Here is a 22,574-nt window from a genome sequence, read left to right as displayed (position 1 = left end):
CTCTTCCTATCTGACCTTTATCTCTCAGATCTCCTCCCCAAAGGCAATTGCCATTCTCAGCTTCTTGTGCATCAATCCAAAAATTATATATATCCTTCTTTGTATACAAATGGTAGGATACTACATGTGCTGTTCTCTTACCTTTTTTGTATAATTTTTCACCATTAGTACTTGCAGACTGATCTCATCCTTTTAAATAACTACATAGACTTCCAGGTTTTGGATGTTCCAATAGTAATGTTTTTTTTTTTTTTTTTTTTTTGAGACGGAGTCTCACTCTGTCGCCCAGGCTGGAGTGCAGTGGCTGGATCTCAGCTCACTGCAAGCTCCGCCTCCCGGGTTTACGCCATTCTCCTGCCTTAGCCTCCCGAGTAGCCGGGACTACAGGCGCCCACCACCTCGCCCGGCTAGGTTTTTGTATTTTTTTTTAGTAGAGACGGGGTTTCACCATGTTAGCCAGGATGGTCTCGATCTCCTGACCTCGTGATCCGCCCGTCTCGGCCTCCCAAAGTGCTGGGATTACAGGCTTGAGCCACCGCGCCCGGCCAATAGTAATGTATTTAACAAGTTCTTTATTGATGTAGCCCCTCCTTTAAGAAAGTCACCACACCTCCTCCCAGTTGATATTGTGTCATTGCATACTACTAGTTATAATTTTTGGATTGATGCACAAGAAGGTGACAATAGTGATTGCCTCTGGGGAGGAGATCTGAGAGACAAATATCAGATAGGAAGAGAGGTTTAATTTTCACTGGACAGGGCCAGGCATGGTGGCTCATGCCTGCAATCCCAGCAATTTGGGAAGCTGAGGCAGGTGGATCTCCTGAGGTCAGGAGTGCAAGACCAGACTGGCCAACATGGTGAAACCCTGTCTCTACTGAAAATACAAAAATTAGCTGGACATGGTGGTGGGCACCTGTAATCCCACTTACTTGAGAGGTTGAGGCAGGGGAATCACTTGAGCTCAGGAGGTGGAGGTTGCAGTGAGCCGAGATCACTCCATTGCACTCCAGCCTGGGCAACAAGAGCAAAACTCCATCTCAAAATAATAATAATAATAATTTTCACTGTACAGTCATGTGCTGCATAACAACGTTTTAGTCAACAATGGACCGCATACATGACAGTGTACACCACAGTGGTCCTATAAGATGATAGTGGAGTTGAAAAATTCCTACTGCCTAGTGACATCATAGCTGTCATAACATCAGAAATGCCTCTAAGAAAAGTGAACAAAACAGCTAGGCGCGGTGGCTCACGCCTGTAATCCAAGCACTTTGAGAGGCCAAGTGGGCAGATCAAGAGGTCAAGAGATGGAGACCATCCCGGCCAACAAGGTGAAACTCCGCCTCTGGCCGGGCGCGGTGGCTCAAGCCTGTAATCCCAGCACTGTGGGAGGCCGAGACGGGCGGATCACGAGGTCAGGAAATCGAGACCATCCTGGCTAACACGGTGAAACCCCGTCTCTACTAAAAAATACAAAAAACTAGCCGGGCGTGGTGGCGGGCGCCTGTAGTCCCAGCTGCTAGGGAGGCTGAGACAGGAGAATGGCGTGAACCCGGGAGGCAGAGCTTGCATTGAGCTGAGATCCGGCCACTGCACTCCAGCCTGGGCGACAGAGCGAGACTCCGTCTCAAAAAAAAAAAAAAAAAAAAAAAGAAAAGTGAACAAAACAAAAAGTGCTGGTGCCCATATGAGAGTACATAATGATATAAAAATAAAGGTTTTTTCCTAATAATGTTTAACATTACATCTTTAGAAACACAGCCCTATTATCCCTTATTCACTTTCATAGTTTACCTTAGTAATTTTTATAATCGCCATTGCCTGCAGACACAATTACGGTATTACATATAAGGTATTAATGCACTTCCTCTGCAGAAGATTAATTTTAATTGACATTCTATAAAAATTAACCTGAACATATTAGAATTTAGGAACATGTTACGTATCCCATAGGGTAAAATTAATATGACATTTAAAAATTCTTAGTTATACTTCAGTAGGTTTAATTTATACCAAAGAAATCCATAAGGTAAGCTCTGGAACAATACTGCTTATCTTGAGGATGGGATGACAGATTATAATTGCTTTATTTATTTTTTATTTATTTTTTTTTTTTTTTGAGGCGGAGTCTCGCTCTGTCGCCCAGGCTGGAGTGCAGTGGCGCGATCTCGGCTCACTGCAAGCTCCGCCTCCCGGGTTCCCGCCATTCTCCTGCCTCAGCCTCCCGAGTAGCTGGGACTACAGGCGCTGCCACCACGCCCGGCTAATTTTTTTGTATTTTTAGTGGAGACGGGGTTTCATTGTGTTAGCCAGGATGGTCTCGATCTCCTGACCTCGTGATCCGCCCGTCTCGGCCTCCCAAAGTGCTGGGATTACAGGCTTGAGACACCGCGCCCGGCCTATAATTGCTTTATTAAGTACAACATTCTGAATTTCTATGAAGCTGTAATGGCTTCTTGTGCACTAGAGATTTTGTTATTTAGGATGTAATTGATTGTAATGTATACTGTTTGCTCTTGAATAACTCCCGTTTTCCAACTCAGAGAGACTTCCATTTCAGCATCAAATAATATGATTATTGCATTTGTAAAGTTTCTGAAGCTTTTTAAAATATTTTTCAGTTGAAAAATGTTTTATAATGAAATATGATATAAGTTAAAGGGGAAATTGAATGTAATCCTCATATGTTTTATTTTAAGACCACGTATAGTACATAGAATAGCTCCTCTTTTTTTGGCCATTACCCTTTAGTTGGTATTACTCGGAGTCAGTAAAACAAATACCTGAATGCTGAAGGAATTGGCAATCTCATGAAATGTTTTGATTTCTGCTTTTTAATTGTCACCCTTTGCTTTTACCTAACATTATCTGCTTTAACAATCTCGCAAAAAACTCTAACACCAAAACTCAAATCTCTATTATTAACTCTAAGGTAAATCAACCCCTGGAAATACTTGACAGAGTTTTGCTACAAGGGCTTGTTTCTTTTAAGCCCATTTTGACAAACTTCTGCCTCACTTCCCTAGTTTTTATGTTTTCCTTTGTTAACCTCTTATCACTCCCCCAGTCTGATTTTCAGGTTTTGGGACACAGAGACACTTCCTCCTCAAGCCAAGATAATGCTTTATTGCTTCTATCATAAATTGATATTAAAGAGAAAACACTTGGCCGGGCGCGGTGGCTCAAGCCTGTAATCCCAGTACTTTGGGAGGCCGAGGCGGGTGGATCACGAAGTCAGGAGATCGAGACCATCCTGGCTAACATGGTGAAACCCCGTCTCTACTAAAAATACAAAAAACTAGCCGGGCGTGGTGGCGGGCGCCTGTAGTCCCAGCTACTCGGAGGCTGAGGCAGGAGAATGGCGTAAACCCGGGAGGCGGAGCTTGCAGTGAGCCGAGATCGCGCCACTGCACTCCAGCCTGGGTGACACAGCGAGACTCCGTCTCAAAAAAAAAAAAAAAAAAAAAAAGAGAAAACACTTGCTCTGTTTCGTAGTTGAACAACTGAGAATTTCCATTGTACTTATGCTGTGTATTTACCTATTCTTTGAAGCTCGTACAAATGAATATTTATATGAACTCTGCTTTGGCCTCATAACAATTTGCTTCTGTTAAGACCAGGAGGCCAAAGACTCAGCCAAATTTGTAGAGAATCTCAATTTTCATGCATTGATTGTTATCCTAAACTCAAGTCTTTCATTACCCTTTCTGCTGGGTGCCTTTCAAAAGAAGAAAGGAAAAGGGAAAGTTGAATCTGTTGCTATTTCTTCTTCTTCATGCTTCTGTGTCTTAGTCTGTTTGTACTGTTATAAAGGAATGTCTGAGGCTGGGTAATTTGTAAAGAAAAATGATTGGCTGGGTGCAGTGGCTCATGCCTGTAATCCCAGCACTTTAGGAGGCCGAGGTGGGTGGGTCACCTGAGATTGGGAGTTCGAGACCAGCCTAACCAACATGGAGAAACCCTGTCTCCACTAAAAATACAAAAAATTAGCCGGGCGTGGTGGCGCATGCCTGTAATCCCAGCTACTGGGGAGCCTGAGGTAGGAAAATCACTTGAACCCGGTAGGTGGAGGTTGCAGTGAGCTGAGATCACGCCATTGCACTCCAGCCTGGGCTACAACAGCGAAACTCCATCTCAAAAATAAATAAATAAATAAATAAATAAAATAAAATAAAGAAAAAAGGTTTATTTGACTCACAATTCTGATGACTAGAAAGTTCAAGATTGTGCATCTGCATCTGGTGAGGGTCCCAGGCTGCTTCCACTCAAGGCAAAGGCGAAGGGTAGCCTGCTATATAGAGATCACATGGCAAGAGAGGAAGCAACAGATGGGAGGGAAGTTTCAGACTCTTTTTAACCACCAGCATTCATAGAACTAATTCCGCGAGAACACACGCATTACTGCAAAGATGGCACCAAGTCATTCATGAGGGATCTGCCCCATGACCCAAACATCTCCCACAAGGCTCCACCTCCAACACTGGGGATCCAATTTCAATGTAAGATTTGGGGCAACAAACATGCAAACCTTGCCGTTCTGCTTCTGGCCCCCAAATAGCATGTCCTTCTCATATTGCAAAATACAATCATTCGATAGCAATAGTCCTCAAAAGTTCTAGCTTGTTTCAGCACCAATTTAAAAGTTCAAAGTCCAAAGTCTCATCTGAGATTTAAAGTAAGTTCCTTAGAGTTGTGAGCCTGTAAATTCAAAAATTATTTACTTCTAAAATACAATGGTTGTGTAGTAATTGGGTAAACATTTTCATTCTAAAAGGAAGAAATAGGCCAAAAGAAAAAGGTAACAGGCTCTATTAGCAATTCTGAAACCCAGCAGGATAGATATTATATCTTAAAGCTCCAAAATAATCTCCCTTACCTACATACTGGGCACATTGGTGGGAGGGTTGGGCTCCCAAAGCCTTGGGAAGCCCCACCCCCATGGCTATTTTGGGTACAGCCCAGGTGGTTATTCTGATGGACTGGAATTTGGGCTTGTCACTTTTCAAGGCTGGAGTTGCACACTACTAGTGGCTCTATAATTCTGAGGTCGGGAGAGTGGTAGCCCTGCTCCTACAGCTCCACTAGGTACAGCTCTTGCATTTTGCATGCCTGCAGACTTAGCACCACATGGATGTCACCAGAGTGCACAGCTTGTATTCTCTGGAGTGTCAGCTGGAGATGTACCTAGGGCCATTTCAGCCATGGCTGCTCCACTCGGAGTGGTCAGGATCTGGGGAGCAGCATCCTGAGATGGCACAGGGCAGCAATACCCTGGCATCTCCCCCAAAACTTTTCTGTCTTTCTAGGCCTCTGAGCTAGTGGATGGGAGGAGCAGCCTCAAAAATTTCTGAAATGCCTTCAGGCCCTATATTGTATTAAATATTAGCACCTAGCTCTCTTTTAGCCATGCTAATCTCTTTAGCAAGTGGTTGCTCCACAGTACCCTTAGATTTTTCTCCCGAAAACACTCTTTCCTTCTCTACCACATGATCAGAATGGGAATTTTCCAAATTTTGATGTTCTGCTTCTTTTTTTTTTTTTTTTTTTTTTTACTTTAAGGAAATACTTTGTATTGTTATTGCCTTTAATTTTTAATTTTTGTGGATAGTAGGGTATATATTTATGGGGTATATGAGATAATTTGATATAGATAATAATACAATGTGTAATTACATCAGAGTAAATGGGGTCTTCATTCCCTCACACGTTTATCTTTTGTGTTACAAACAATCTAATTATATTATTTTAGTTATTTTTAAATGCACAATTAAATTTTTTTTTTTTTTTTTGAGACAGAGTCTCGCTCTGTCGCCCGGGCTGGAGTGCAGTGGTGCGATCTCGGCTCACTGCAAGCTCCGCCTCCCGGGTTCACGCCATTCTCCTACCTCAGCCTCCCGAGTAGCTGGGACTACAGGCGCCCGCCACCTCGCCCGGCTAATTTTTTGTTTTTTGTTTTTGTTTTTTTGAGACGGAGTCTCGCGCTGTGTCACCCAGGCTGGAGTGCAGTGGCGTGATCTCGGCTCACTGCAAGCTCCGCCTCCCAGGTTCACGCCATTCTCCTGCCTCAGCCTCCGAGTAGCTGGGACTACAGGCGCCCGCCACCTCGCCCGGCTAGTTTTTTGTATTTTTTAGTAGAGACGGGGTTTCACCATGTTAGCCAGGATGGTCTCGATCTCCTGACCTCGTGATCCACCCGCCTCGGCCTCCCAAAGTGCTGGGATTACAGGCTTGAGCCACCGCGCCCGGCCCAACGATCAAATTTCAACATGAGATTTGCAAGGGAGAAACATCCAAAATATGGTACTCTGTAAAGAACTGAATTAAATGAAAAAGACACATTAAACTAAGAGGTTAAAACTGTATTTTGAGGTAAGATATGGATTCTGTTTTCCTTGGCATCCTTTTCTCTGCATGTTTAGATAATTTGAACTATAACAGAAAGAATGAGCTTGGTAAACCTTCAACTCTAAAGATGATAGTGGGCTCCCCAAACCATCTCTCTCTTCCAACCTGACTGTTTTAGGACAGTGGCTCTCAAGAGCAAAGCTTCCAAGCAGTTTAAATATCGCTGTTTATCCAAGCTTTTATGAAAAGTTTAGTTTCTGTCATCAAGTAGTTGCTAGAAGTTCAGAGGTTCCTTTGTGAGAGCCAACTGAACAGTTCTCAGACTTATATTCAGAGATAAAAGAGCCTGGAAAAATTAAACCTGCATAATCTTGGTGTCCTCTAATCCCACGAGATTGTGCAATTTTGGCATATTTTTTAAGGAAAAGGGACTAGACACTCCAAAGCCAAGTGGGGGGTTTCTACACCCCAGAGAAAGTTCCAGGTTTTTTGCAATTTACTTTCTCTTTGGAAAGCTTCTTAGTTTTTTTTTCCCCCTTGATTCTATTTTTATCATGCCATAGCACTGGCTCATGTTAATAAAGACAGTCAGGGACACATGAGTCCTATGGAGGAGAAACTGGAACTTCAGTCCAAGTAACGTTATTTCACAAAGCAATGGAGAAGTGAAAGTAGTGCTGTTGAGCCCTTAAGACTCCAGATTTCCTCGCTTTATGGAGAGGCTTCTGGGGTAGAAATTTTTCATCTCTGTCTCCAACTGACCACATCAAACCCCTCTTTGGGTCCTGTCCCTCTATAAGTAAAGTTCAAGCAAATGTATATATCAGATTATAGATTCAAGAGCTAGTTTTGTTTAAGCAACTCTGTCTATTTACAGGCACATATTTACAACAATAAAGCAATTCCTATTCTTTGTAATTCTTTCCCTTGCTCTTTAACTCTTGCAGGTGAGAAGAACAATGCTTGAGGTTAATAAAAAAAAATCTTTCAAGATAAATTTTAAATTCATGAATCCCTCTACATTCACATTTAGTAGAAATCAACTAATTAGTTTCAAAATTTAGAGCAGAAATAAATCCTTTTTATCAAGTATCTTGAAGGGATTACTATGAAGCATATGATAATGCAAACTTTCTATTGGGGGTTCATTATCAGAAATTCCCATCGAATAATGAGATAAGAATCTAATCTAACGAGAATCTAATCCAGTAGATGTAAGTGCTTAATTGCACATATTCATATCAAATTGATTTACAAATCTCTTGGCTTTACTTTAAAATCTCTTAGACTTTAAGTACTCTTATCACAAAAAAGAAAAGAAAAAAGGTAACTTTATGAGATGCTGGGTATGTTAATTTGCTTGACTATAGTAATCATTATGTATATGTATATTAATATCAATATATTAAAACATTATGTTGTACACTTTAAACATGTACAATAAGAATGGTCTTTTAAGACAACGCTTCTCAAACTTTGACACGCATATGAATCACCTGGGAATCTTGTTTAAATCCAGATTCAGTAAATCTGGGGTGTGCCCTGACATTCTATATTTCTAACAATCTCCCATGGGATGACAATGCCGCTCATCTGTGGAGGACTGCACTTTAAGTAACAAGGTATGTTCTGCATCTTAAGGCTTTATATAGCAAAAGCTCTTATTTGCAGAATGCCTACTATACATGCATTATAGACTAAAAGGTTTGATTTATGTAATTTAATCCTCAAAATAATCCTATAGAGCATGTTTGATTATTTTTAAAAATAAGAAAAGTTTGGATTTCAGAGAGGCTAATTACTTTGTCCAAAGTCACACAGGAAGTCAGTGCCAGGAATTTGGACCCAGGTTTTTCTGACTCCAAAGCCAGAGGACTATTCTCTATGCATTATATACATCTAGTACACAGCGTTTTGAGACAGAGATGAGAAAAAGTTTCTACCATTCAGAATTAACAGTACAATGGCAGAAATCAGACTATACGTAAAGAGATAAATTACGGTTTTTAATTTGGTATTGTGCAACTATCAAAGAAGTATAGATTACTGAGTTAATTAAATAGTAATAGGATAGGAAAGGATAAAATTAATCAATACATTTCTGTACAATTACTTTGGATTAACTCTCATTAATCGACCTCTTGATGGAAGAAGTGGACAACTGTGGGCACTCTAACAACTGTTGCATGTAGATAATAGTGAGGAGGCAGTTGGAACTTTTCTGTGAGTTGGGGCTGCGGAAGAGAGGGATTTCCAAAGTCCCTTCAACGTCTCCACTTAAATGATTATGTAATTCAAATTTTGAACTTGACATTTAAAAATAATTTATATAAAATATCTGCTCGTGGTTTAAAATATATATAATGGTACAGAGCTATAAAGGAAAAAGTCTTCTCCCCTAACTCCCTTATTCCCACTTTCCAAAGGAAAACATTGTTTTCAATTTTATGTATATCTTTTCTGGAAGAACTAAGTTTCTCTTACAGATTGTTACAATTTTCAATGTGAGCTTTGTTGAGCACAAGTTACCTTAAAGAAGTGTTCCAGGCCGGGCGCGGTGGCTCAAGCCTGTAATCCCAGCACCTTGGGAGGCCGAGACGGGTGGATCACGAGGTCAGGAGATCAAGACCACCCTGGCTAACATGGTGAAACCCCGTCTTTACTAAAAAATACAAAAAACTAGCCGGGCGAGGTGGCGGCGCCTGTAGTCCCAGCTACTCGGGAGGCTGAGGCAGGAGAATGGCGGGAACCTGGGAGGCGGAGCTTGCAATGAGCTGAGATTGGGCCACTGCACTCCAGCCTGGGCGACAGAGCGAGACTCCGTCTCAAAAAAAAAAAAAAAAAAAAAAAAAGAAGTGTTCCATATAGGCCAGGCTCGGTGACTCACGCCTATCATCCCAGCACTTTGCGAGGCCGAGGCGGGTGGATCACCTGAGGTCAGGAGTTCAAGACCAGCCTGGCCAACATGGTGAAACCCTATCTCTACTAAAAATACAAAAATTAGCCGGGCATGGTGGTGTGCGCCTATAGTCCCAGGACTCGAGACGCTGAGACAGGAGAATTGCTTTTGAATCTGGGAGGCGGAGGTTGCAGCGAGCCAAGATCACACCACAGTATGCGGCCTGGGCAACAAAGTGAGAATCCGTCTCAAAAGAAAAAAAAGAAATGTTCCATATAGAATTATTGAATTGTTGTACCTTTTTAACATTGAGATCTAGACTTGATCACTACTTCATTCAATTCAGAAAATACTTATTGAGCATTTATTAAGAGCCAGGTATTAGGCATTTTACACGTAAAAACCACTAAGGTTCGATTTCTACCTCCAAAAGGCTCATAGTTCAGTGACTTCTCTGATCAGGAAAAAAAATGACTGTGGTGTTGCAGACAGGAAATTACTATTTAATACTGGCAGTGCCTTCTTCCTGTTTCACCAGAAGAGAAAAAGTCGGAATTTGAGGATATATTCTATTCGGGCAAGTTTCACTTCTCCAGTGATTCCCATAAACCCCTTTCAAGTCTGCACTCCAAGGTAATCCATTTGAACCTCTCCTTGGATCTATTTGCCTTCTTGCAATTCATAAGGACATGATATTTTTGTATTTACAAAGCTTTTATCCGAATTACAAGACAATCAAGTCAGAAAAACTGGTTCTTGCTGGTCCTCTGACATAGGTGCCTCTGAATATTTAAGGTAAAGAGTCAGCTGCCTATGCAGAATTCATTCATTTACCCAACTCAAATTCATAAAGTGCCCCCCACAAAACTGTGAAATTTGAGTAGCCTGGATGAGAGACCTTCCACACAAGAACAGTGCCTTGTCAAACAATTAACTACTGTGTCTTTATACTTTCAAAACTTTAAGTTTTGAAGTCATTTCTGCAGCAAAATCTCACATTAAAAGATAGCTGCTCAGGGGAAGTTTTAAGGCATATACTACAATCTTCTGTGGGTTGAATTTAGTTGAATAATGCCTTTGTTAGCAACTAACGAGCCTGTCATCAAGAATGAGGAAGTTGGGAAGAGAATGGTGCAATGTTTCCCAAATTATCTCATTTTACGAATCACCTGATGTGCTTATTAAATATGCAGATTTTCTAGGCCCTTCCCCTGGAGATTTGGTTCATTAGATTTGGACCTGGGACTGCCACATTTAACAACTGCCTCAGAAGATTCTTATGATTAGACTACCCTACAGCAATAGTTTTTAACTTTGGATGTACATTAGTATCATCTGGGGAGTTTTTTCGCTTTTTTTTTTTTTTTTTTTTTAGAGACAGGGTTTCACTCTGTCACCCAAGCTGGATTGCAGTGGTGCAATCACAGCTCACTGAAGCCTCAACTTCCTGGGCTTAAGCGACTGTCCTGCCTCAACCCCCCTAGTAGCTGGGAGTACAGGTGCGCCACCTGGTGAGTTTCTAAAAGTACATATATCTTAATACCCGGGTTGCAAATACAAATACTCTAATTTATCTGGGGTGGTGCCAAGTGTTGTTCATTTTTTAAAGTTCCCTAGGTGATGCTAGTGTTGAGACATTCTAGTGTTCAGAAATAATGATCTAAAGTAGCAGTTATAAAACGTTTTGGTGTCAGGATTCCTTTACACGCTTGAAAATTGTGGAGAGTGGTGCATGCCTTCAGTCCCAGTTACTTGGGAGGCTGAGGCAGGAGGATTGCTTAAGCCCAGGAGTTCAAGGCTGCAGTGAGCTACGACTACAACTGCAAATAGTCACTGCACTCAACAAGCAAGACCCTGTCTATAAAGAAACAAAACAAGCAAACAAAATTATGGAGAATTTCAAAGAGCTCTCATGTGGGTTATATTGATATTGTCCGTAAACAAAATTAAAACTAAGAAATTTTGAAACATTTATTGGCCCATTTAATAATTATAATAATAGACTCATTATGTGGTAATATAAATAACATACTTTTGATTTAAAAATTATTTTTCAGGCCGGGCGCGGTGGCTCAAGCCTGTAATCCCAGCACTTTGGGAGGCCGAGACGGGCGGATCACAAGGTCAGGAGATCGAGACCATCCTGGCTAACATGGTGAAACCCCGTCTCTACTAAAAATACAAAAAACTAGCCGGGCGTGGTGGCGGGCGCCTGTAGTCCCAGCTACTCGGAGGCTGAGGCAGGAGAATGGCCCGAACCCGGGAGGCAGAGCTTGCAGTGAGCTGAGATCTGGCCACTGCACTCCAGCCTGGGCGACAGAGCGAGACTCCGTCTCAAAAAAAAAAAAAAAAAAAAAAAAAATTATTTTTCAAAAAATTCATGAGAAGAATAGCATCCTTTTCTGTTTCTACAAACTTCTTTAACACCTGGCTTATAGAAGACAACTAGTTTCTGCATTTTATCTATTGGGATAAGTTGTTTTGATTGAAGAATTCAACCTGAAGTATATGAAGAAAATCTGGCCCCTCAGAAATATGCTGCTGAAAAAGGAAAGAGTATGTTAATAAGCTTTTCAGATAACTGTGGATATTCCTCTCGGACACAACACCAAAACTTGATTTCTTAAAGGTTGCTTGTAACGTGGAACAGAAAGTCTGTTATGAACTTCTTATACTTCATTATATTAAAATCCATTGATCTATCTTATATTTTTAATGTATCATTTACTCATGCAAGATTTTATATCATACATTGGTCATTTGAAAAAATATCGGTTCCCTGAGTTATGCAGCCCTTCCAAATGCTGGCACATTTCCTACTGTATAATATCAAAACATCACATTTGTTAATATCACAACTGGTCTCATCAGAAGAGTCGGTAGGTACTGAGATGTCAAAATCCCAATAGTGGAATAAGTTTTCCAAAACTGTAATATTCATTTGAACACTTGAGTTTCATTGTTGGCCACATATACTGTCAGTTGTTTTCCTTGAAGTGACAAACAGACTTCATTCATTTTCAAGCAAATGTTTGCCAAATCTCCAAGTCTGAAAAACCATAGTTTGCCAGTTGCTCTTTGGAGTAAAAAGAGTGTTTCACGAGAAAAGCCACTTGTTAAGCCGTCAACCCAATCACTCAAATGCTTTTCCTGGCGACATCTATTCTACTTCAATGTGCAGCAGAAGTGCTCTATGCATGCTTCATATTTCATTGCAGGGAATTTTTTTAAGTGTACTTGAGTCAAGATTTAATAAAATTAATAATTCTCGCTGTTTCATCAAGGACATTCTTAAATGAGAGAGGCTTTTAATTTTTTTTAATTTTATTTATTTTATTTTATTTTATTTTTTTGAGATGGAGTCCCACTCTGTCGCCCAGGCTGGAGTGCAGTGGCGCAATCTCCACTCACTGCGACCTCCGCCTCCTGGGTTCAAGTGATCCTCCTATCGAGAGGGGCTTTTTAAAATTGTGAGTGTGTGGGGATGAGAAATACAATGACTACTAGTATAGTTTAGCACCACTGCCTTGATACATGCTAAGGGGTCAGAATTTTGTTTTTTGCTTTTGCACCACCAGTGCAATCATTAATACAGTGAAAAAGGAAAACAGCATCTTCGTATTATTTTGAGAATGTTTTGATATGGACTCCCCTGAAATGCCTTGGGAAGCACACTTGGAGAACTGCTGACCTAAAAGAGCACAAAGCCGTACTGGTAGGGGAGGTGGGTGGGGCAAGTTTAGCATGTATTTACCTATTTATTGCTGAGATTAGAGTATTCACATTACTTGGGTTATTTATTTATTGTCTTAATACTCAGTAACATCCATAAACTAGATGTTACTATTCCTATTTTACAAATAAATAAATTGAAGCTCAGAAAGGCTAAATAATTTTCTAAGATCAAGCAAGGATCAGGATTTAGATCGATATATTCCTGATTCTAAGCTTACTCTGTCGCCACTACACCAAGTTGTTTTCCTTCTATTGAACCGTTGAGGGTGTAAGTAATAGATACTAAGGCATATCAAGCATTTATTATGCACTAAAAACAGTTCCCAGAACTTTAAATGTATTAACTTATTTAATCCTCCTAACAGGCGAATACCCATATACACCCTATTTTAGAACGCAGGGAAACAGAGACCCAGAGAACTTCTCAAGGACACAGCTAGTAACTATGGTGCTAAGATTTTAGCCCAAGAGGACTGGCTTCAAAACCATTTTACTAAAACATCTCCTGGCCAGGCACGGTGGCTTAGGCCTGTAATCTAAGCATTTTGGGAGGCTGAGGCGGGTGGATCACCTGAGGTCGGGAGTTCAAGACCAGCCTGACCAACATGGAGAAACTCCGTCTCGGCCGGGCACGGTGGCTCAAGCCTGTAATCCCAGCACTTTGGGAGGCCGAGACGGGCGGATCACGAGGTCGGGAGATTGAGACTATCCTGGCTAACACAGTGAAACCCGGTCTCTACTAAAAAAATACAAAAAACTAGCTGGGCGAGGTGGTGGGCGCCTGTAGTCCCAGCTACTGGGGAGGCTGAGGCAGGAGAATGGCGTGAACCCGGGAGGCGGAGCTTGCAGTGAGCCGAGATCGCGCCACCGCACTCCAGCCTGGGCGACAGAGCGAGACGCCTCAAAAAACAAAACAAAACAAAACAACAACAACAACAACAACAAAAACACAACATCTCCTAAAAATAGTAATGAAAAACTCTGAATAAAAACATTATAATTAAGATACTTGTAATTGTTACTTGAATAAAGGAACTATTTTAATGCTTGAAACAAATACTTTTGCCTGTTTGCATCTAAAATGTCATGTGATCAAAAGATCTTGGTTTATTTGTTTCGTTTCCTCGAGGAGAGACAAAATCATGTGTGGAAAAACCTTAAGTGTGTGGAAATTTTAGCAAGAAGTTAATTCACAGAAATCACTAAGAATAGATTCCTAAAAGGGGTATAGTTCAGTTTACATTTTCAGATTTTGAGATCAGGATGTCGTGGTCAAGTCTGCAGATGGGAAAGGAATGTGGTCTATGTCACACTGAGCATATGACAGACCATCAAAGAACACACCTGCTCCTGGAGAAGACCAGGGCACTGGAAAAATCACGGGTCTGACAATAAAACCATTTCGTTTGCCATTTGCCATCACAATAATTAGTCGTCTTGGGGTATATTTCCTTTTTCTAAAAATAATCGTGCGGTATTGTTACTCAATCTGCTAAAATGGGTTTATATGTTAACTTCCAAGACAAGAGCTCCTTTTCCTAAATGGAACTCCATTTCTTCAGCCAATGCAAGACTCCTTATCCAGAAAGAAAGGTTATTCGTGTTTACTTATGAAAAAGCACACAAAGGCAAACAACTTGGTCCTTCCTGTGTGATTAAAAATTGCCTCCCTCTGGATCATGCTGGGGTTGGGAAATAGAAGTTCTTCCCTCATCACCTCCCTGTCCCCTACTGTACACCCTGCTGTGGACTCTGACTCTGTTTCCCTGCTACATCTACATTTTTTCTCAGTCTTACTTCCTGAGTCCTGATAGCTCCTTTCGGCTTTCCCAGGTAAAAGTAAGGTGAAGGGGCTCTGCAAAAAGGGAAGGGGCTTTGGGGACAGGAACACCCTCCCTCAGCGGGCAACAGCATCTACCAGCAAGAAAAAAAAAAAAAGAGAAGTGAAAATCCTGTTTTGTAACTAAGGGCTCCAAGCATTTTAACTGCTGCTGCTTCTCCTCTCTCTCTCTCTTTCCACTTACCCTCTTCCGCCCACCCTAAGGTTTCAGTCTCTGCTCATTCCATCTAAGAACTCCCCAGTGATATAAGTGAAAAAGAAAGGGACAATCAACCTGTCCTCTCCACAGGAACCCTCATTTCCCCACGCTCATCCACTCCCTCATGCCTACTCCAGCCCTTCCGCCCCAAACCTAATATGGGCTACTCCCTGCTCAGGCCTTTCCATCGTCTATTTGAGTCTCTGTTTCCTAACTCTAGAACTCCAGTCTCTGCTCAGATGGACTCCACTGGAAGCTTGGAACTAAAGGATGTACTCTCCCAGTTAAAGCTGCCTCAAGGGGTCAGGAATCTCTGAAGACATTTCCCCTACGAGTATTGCTACACTTATTGGTTCTCATCCATAGTTTTCTTAGCATAGACTCCACTTCCAGTCTGCTTAAGTTAGTTTTTTTGGTACCTTAGAAACCTAACTACATTTTTATCCACTCACTCATTCGACAGATATTTTTTCTGAAGACAGAGACTCTCCTAAGGACTATTTTAGGCATTGTACAAAACAAAACCTCTACTTTCGTGAAGAAGACCAATCCTAGATCCAAGTCAAAGACTGTCACTGGAGGTAAGCAGAAATTCCCACCCCAATTCAAGAATTATTACACAAAGGATAACCTAAGCCCCTCGGAAGGTTAGCAGAAGACCATTCCCTTAGAAAGCAGGAAGTGGCTGTTAATTCTCCAAGATTTTCCACCTCTAGGCAAAGAACAGAGAAGGATTTGTGAAAAGTCAGTGCTTTTCCAACACAGCACTGTGATAGGAAAGATATTGAATGAGGATTCTGGACTCCCTAGGAGAGTCTCAGGGGAGGGGAGGTTGAGTCCTTCCCGGCCTCTGTATCAGCCATGGTGAAGAAGGCACCTCAAGCAAGGCCAGAGAAAACAGGCCCAAGACTGGCCTTGAGAGTCCCCTCACATCAGGGCAGCCCTGCTGCTGAGAGAAGAACTGCAAGAGGCAGGAGAACCAAGTAGGACAGAAACTCAGATAGGCTACAACGCAGTGTTGTAAAGCACAAACTGGGGATGGCAGCTAGGCAGGAATTTCCCCTGTCCACACATACAGAGTAGAACAAAACCAGGGATTCTTTAGGATTTCAATAGTTCTTGCTCATTCTCCATAAATTCCTCTTTCCCTTCCTATCTCTAGTGGCTGATCTCAGCCACTAGATATAATATAATCTATTATATATTAGAATGCAATAACTATATATAATATATTTATGGTTCTAAATACATTATCTCTGGGAAGGTATGCCAAAAGAGAGTAAATATTTCTTTTTTTTTTTTTTTTTTTGAGACGGAGTCTCGCTCTGTTGCCCAGGCTGGAGTGCTGTGGCCGGATCTCAGCTCACTGCAAGCTCCGCCTCCCGGGTTCGGGCCATTCTCCTGTCTCAGCCTCCTGAGTAGCTGGGACTACAGGCGCCCACCACCTCGCCCGGCTAGTTTTTTGTATTTTTTTAGTAGAGACGGGGTTTCACCGTGTTAGCCAGGATGGTCTCGATCTCCTGACCTAGTGATCCGCCCGTCTCGGCCTCCCAAAGTGCTGGGATTACAGGCTTGAGCCACCGCGCCCGGCAGAGAGTAAATATTTCAAAACTAAAGTTATAGTGTGAGAGAAAAGCTATTTTCTACTCAATATTATAAAAAGATTACTAAGAAAAATGTTCGTCTTTATAAAGGTAGCCACCAAAATTTAACAGCGGTTATCTTCAAAAGATGATATTTGGGAAAAATTTTTCTCCCTCTCCATTTTTGCTTATTTGAGATTTCTACTTTTATAATAAATATGTTTTATTTGTATATCTAAAATAAAGTAGAAAATAAGATGAATGGAAAATTGCCATATATAAAAGACAAAATTATATAAATTCAAGGAATAAGAAAAAAGCAAGGGAAAGTGGAAATCAGACTTGTCACAGAAATATACCGTACACAATTCCATACATACCTTCCTAATAGCTGCCCAGTTGAAAGTTAAATTATTTTCTATTATTTATTCACTAAATATATCGAGTGCCATATTTTTTACTATAAATACACACCCACAAGGCACATCTTTGTGTCTATCAAGATATCCTCCTACACCCAAGAGACCTAAGAGCCCCCTCCTCAGGATATTCTTAGTCCAGAATCATCTAGGACATACACCCCTTCCCAAGAGTAGCTAGTTGGCCCACTGCCCAGACTGGGTCAAGTCCTGATTTCAGGAACTCTGCCTCTTCTCCTTGAATGTACCATTAAAGCACCTTAACCTATGAGTCAAGAATTTCAGCAGATCCCCTTCTTAGTTTTCTGAAGTAATTTGTCACTCCCAGAAGTAGGAAAACACTTGTCATTTTTACATGCCCCCAGCTGTGGCACTGCCATTTGCTCCCTGCTTGCTGTCTTGTCTGCCACATCATTCCTTATCTATTCAATCACTTTGTCATCTACATCGCCAATACTTTTTGACCATACCTTCTGTGTTAGTGCCTGAGAAATAACTCCTACCATCAAGCAACTGTCTGTGTTTGATTTCCCAGTCAGAGACTGCCAGGATTGGCTAAGAAATAGTTCCAAGTCAGAATATCATTAATTTTTTAGTAGGAAAATTATTTTAAAAGCACTACTAAAACAGTATGGTAGTTATAAAATAGTTATTTATAGACAAAAGATAAATAACTAGATGTTAATTTAGGAGCCTGGGGGGATGCTAGAGGCCTCTGCAATGCGGAAGGGCCTTGAGGAAGATTTGACAGGTGAATGAACATTGAAGCTGAGTCATAAAGAATGAAGAAGCAATCTTCAAGTAGAAATTGGTGAAAGAAGATTCCAGGAAGAGACATCAGCATGGGGAAAGTTAAGGAGATGTGAAAGTTGATGCACATTTAGGGAATAGCCAATAATTCACTATACTTAGAGCACAGAGACTTAGAGGTGGGGTGTAAGACAGGAGGCACAGGGAATAGAAGGAGAAAGCAGGGTAGGGACCCCCACAGGGATGGACCTAGCATGCCTTATAGAGCTGTGACCCCAGGTTTCACCTGAACTGGGATTCAGGCTTACATGATATACTGGTGAGTAAGGTCAGGAGAACTCTATTTGTATCAGGATGGCTTCAGGCAATGAAGAAAACAGCCTGTGTGTCCCAGATATCAATTCCCTGCTCCCAGACCGACCTGCCTTGAGAATATGTCCTGTAGGCAGAAGCTGAAGAGCTGGTTTTAAAAGGAAATATTGGCTGGGCGCGGTGGCTCAAGCCTGTGATCCCAGCACCATGGGTGGCCAAGGTGGATGGATCACTTGAGGCCAGGAGTTCGAGACCAGCCTGGCCAACATGGTGAAACCCCGTCTCTACTAAAAATACAAAAATTAGGCTGGGCGTAGTGGCTCACGCCTGTAATCCCAGCACTTTGGGAGGCAGAGGCAGGTGGATCACCTGAGATCGGGAATTCGAGACCAGTCTGACCAACATGGAGAAACCCTGTCTCTACTAAAAATACAAAAATTAGCTGGGTGTGGTGGTGCATGCCTATAATCCCAGCTGCTTGGGAGGCTGAGGCAGGAGAATCGCTTGAACCCGGGAGGCAGAGGTTGCGGTGAGCCGAGATCATGCCATTGCACTCCAGCCTGGGCAACAAGAATGAAACTCCATCTCATAAAAAGAAAAAATACAAAAATATAAAAATTATCCAGTTGTGGTGGCATGTACCTGTAGTCCCAGCTACTCTGGAGGCTGAGGCAGGAGAATCGTTTGAACCCGGGAGGCAGAGGTTGCAGTGAGCCAAGATCATGCCACTGCACTCTAGCCTGGGCAACAGTGAGACTCTGTCTCAAAAAAAAAAAAAAAAAGGAAATGCCACTGAGACACAAACAGGGGCCTGAGTCAATGCCTAGGAGGTAAGGAACACCAGGGGAGCAAGGATGGACATTCTCATCACTTCTGCATATAAAAAGCACCTGGCTTTGATAGGCATATCAAGAACTCTAGGGAATGAGGTGATATATTGATACCTTGAGGATTTTCAGCATTAAGAACCTAAGAAGAGGCCGGGTGCGGTGACTCTCGCCTGTAATCCTAGTACCTTGGGAGGCCGAGGCAGGCAGATCACAAGGTCAGAAGTTCAAGACCAGCCTGGCCAACATAGTGGAACGCTGTCTCTACTAAAAATGAAAAAATTAGCCGGGCATGGTGGCAGGCACCTGTAATCCCAGCTACTCAGGAGGCTGAGGCACGAGAATCACTTGAACCCAGGAGGCGGAGGTTGCAGTGAGCAAAGATCGTGCCACTGCACTCTGGCCTGGGCAACAAGAGCAAAACTCCGCCGGGCGCGGTGGCTCAAGCCTGTAATCCCAGCACTTTGGGAGGCCGAGGCGGGTGGATCACGAGGTCAGGAGATCGAGACTATCCTGGCTAACATGGTGAAACCCCGTCTCTACTAAAAATACAAAAAACTAGCCGGGCGTGGTGGCGGGCGCCTGTAGTCTCAGCTACTTGGGAGGCTGAGGCGGGAGAATGGCGTGAACCCGGGAGGCAGAGTTTGCAGTGAGCCGAGATCACGCCACTGCACTCCAGCCTGGGAGACACAGCGAGACTCCGTCTCAAAAAAAAAAAAAAAGAAAAAAAAAAGAGCAAAACTCCATCTCAAAACAAAACAAAATAAAACCAAAAACAAAACAATTTGCTAGGAGAAGTTACTCAACTTCACTGTGATCAGAGAAATGCAAATGGAAACTACAGAGAGATTCCATTTTCCCCTTATACTAATGGTCAAAGATATCTACAAAAAATTGTAATTTCACAAACCCTCTGACTATGGAGTTTTGCTCTTAGTTATTATGGAGATATTTTCATAGGTGTGTGAAATTATGTATGTATAAGGACACTCATTACAGCATTTTTTATTATAGCAAGAGATTAGAAATTACCCAAGTGTTTCTCAATAAGGAATTGGATAAATAATGGCTCATTTATATAATGGAGTATAATGCAGCTATTTAAAAGAACGAGATGGCTGTATGTGTACTGATATAAAACATTTCCCAAGATATATTAAGTGAAAAAAAGGAGTTATATAATGTACATGCAGTATGCTCTCCTCCCTTCTCTCTCTCTCTCTCTCGTGTGTGTGTGTTTGCATATATGTGTGTGTGTCTTTTTCTATTTTTTTTTTATTTGGTGTATGTCTTTTAAATGCTAGAACATCTCTGAAAGAAGTCACATGAAATCGACAATGTTGTTTACTTTCCAGAGAGAGAAACTGGGTGCCTAGGGAGCTTTCTGCCATTTTGTACTATGTATTTGTATTACGTATTCCCCCAAAAAATTAATTTTAAAAAATTCTTGCAGGCTTGTTCCAAATACCTCTTTTTGGTAGATGGTCTTTAACCTTTTCCCCATGGCAAGAATGGCCTGAGAAACAAGTCACAATTATACCTAACATTAGGCAAGCTGAAACCTAACTTTGACCTGCAAAAAAGACTCCTGCTTAGGAGATATTACAGTAATTATGAACATGTAAAGACAAGAAAAACACATAGATAGACTCGGGAAAGATGCCAAAGAGTGACATATCCCAGAGAATAAGAGATTTAGTATGATGAGTGTATAATCACTGTGGCATAATGAGAAAGATTGTTACTGAGGAATGATGAAAACATTTATATGGCAGAAACCAATGGGGTTAACAGAATAGATAAATATGGTATCTGGGCCGGGCGCGGTGGCTCAAGCCTGTAATCCCAGCACTTTGGGAGGCCGAGACGGGCGGATCAGGAGGTCAGGAGATCGAGACCATCCTGGCTAACACGGTGAAACCCTGTCTCTACTAAAAAATACAAAAAACTAGCCGGGCAAGGTGGCGGGCGCCTGTAGTCCCAGCTACTCGGGAGGCTGAGGCAGGAGAATGGCGGGAACCCGGGAGGCGGAGCTTGCAGTGAGCTGAGATCCGGCCACAGCACTCCAGCCTGGGCGACAGAGCGAGACTCTGTCTCAAAAAAAAAAAAAAATATGGTATCTGTTAGGTGAGTTTGGAGTTTAGATAGAATTAATCAAGACTTATAAGAAGTTTAGGCCAGGCATGGTGGTTTACGCCTGTAATCCCAGCACTTTGGGAGGCAAAGGCTGGAGGATTGCTTGAGCCAAGGAGTTCAAGTCCAGAATGGGCAGCATGGCGAAACCCCATCTCAACAAAAAATACAAAGATTAGCCAGGCATGGTGGCACACACCTGTAGTCCCAGCTACTCAGGAGGCTGAGGTGGGAGGATCGCTTGAGCTAGGGAGGCAGAGGTTTCAGTGAGCTGAGATTGAGCCACTGCACTCCAGCCTGGGTGACAGAGCGAGACCTTGTCTCAAAAAAAAAAAAAAAAAAAAGTTTAGGGCTGCCACAAGGACCAATTGAGGCAACACTCCAAAATATTGATAATTGTGTACATGGAATACATCAAAAAAGAGAAAAGTTTTTTGTTTTGTTTTATTACTTAAGGGGTTTCTTCATAACAAAGATAAGCGATGGAATAGTCACTTATGCTACCATTTGGGTCAAGAACAAAAGATGCTCTCATAAGAGTGTCCAATCTTTCGGCTTTCCTGGGCCACATTGGAAGATGAAGAAGAATTGTCTTGGGCCACATATAAAATACATTAACACCCACAATAACTGATGAGCTAAAAAAAGAAAATTGCAGGAAAAAAATCTCATAGTGTTTTAAGAAAGTTTATGAATTTGCAGTGGACTGCATTCGAAGCTGTCCTTGGCCACATGCAGCCTGCGGGCAGCAGGTTGGATAAGCTTTCTCTTTAGCTAGTAAACTTCTGATGCTAAGATTCAGCTACAGAGGTAAAGGTAGAAAAAGTGTGCCTCCTTGTATGCAGCTTCTACAGATCCCAAAATCCCCATAAAACTCTGATAGTGGGCTGCCAGGCATGCAAACCTAGTAAAGCAATTATCCATTTAACTTGACGCAATAACCAGACAAAATATCCCAGTCATGAATGGAATTTTGCAGGCATACGTTTCAAGTTCTGTTTGAAGTGCTTGACTTGAAAATTGAGTCATATTTCTTTACAAGCTGCAAAGTCTGTTCTTTTTAGCTGTTGAGTAAGTTGTTAAGCACGACAGTTGATATATAACTCATTCTGGATATCAAGAATTATAGTCTTTTATATTTTTTAAAGTGCTTTTTTTGCCTCTGTTTTCCAAACACAGCTGTTTTGTCCTCAAAATAGTTCTGTGATAAAGGCAGAGTATTATTGCCTAATTATTTGTACCTAATTTTAGACGTATAAAATCACTTGTCTGAAAGTTACACTGTTGGCTCATAGCTGGTTTCTGCAACATTTATTTATAGTTTTTAAGCAGGCGGTCTTTGAAGTAGAAGAGAATATATGAACTAAAATAAACCGAAAACTGAATTAGTTGATGGATTAGTCAGGATTCTTCAGAAAAACAGAACGTGTGTATACACACACACGGAAAGACAGAAGGAGAAAGACAGAGATGGTAAGATTCATTTTAAGGAATTGCCTCATGTGATTGCGGGGGCTGAAAAGACC

At 41.7% G+C, this 22,574-nt stretch overlaps 1 long non-coding RNA gene across 1 annotated transcript in view; it reads right to left on the bottom strand.

Annotated features, from left to right (window-relative positions):
* Positions 1-22,574, bottom strand: part of LOC139360615 (uncharacterized) — a 44,472-nt gene that overhangs the window by 2,226 nt on the left and 19,672 nt on the right. Inside the window, exon 2 of the long non-coding RNA XR_011618119.1 lies at positions 4,205-4,297. This is a non-coding gene — a long non-coding RNA (uncharacterized lncRNA). The remainder of the gene's footprint in view (positions 1-4,204; positions 4,298-22,574) is intronic.

The sequence above is a fragment of the Macaca nemestrina genome, chromosome X (genome assembly GCF_043159975.1).
Source record: "Macaca nemestrina isolate mMacNem1 chromosome X, mMacNem.hap1, whole genome shotgun sequence".
Lineage (NCBI taxonomy): Eukaryota > Metazoa > Chordata > Mammalia > Primates > Cercopithecidae > Macaca > Macaca nemestrina.
This window is presented reverse-complemented; position numbering and strand designations above follow the sequence as displayed.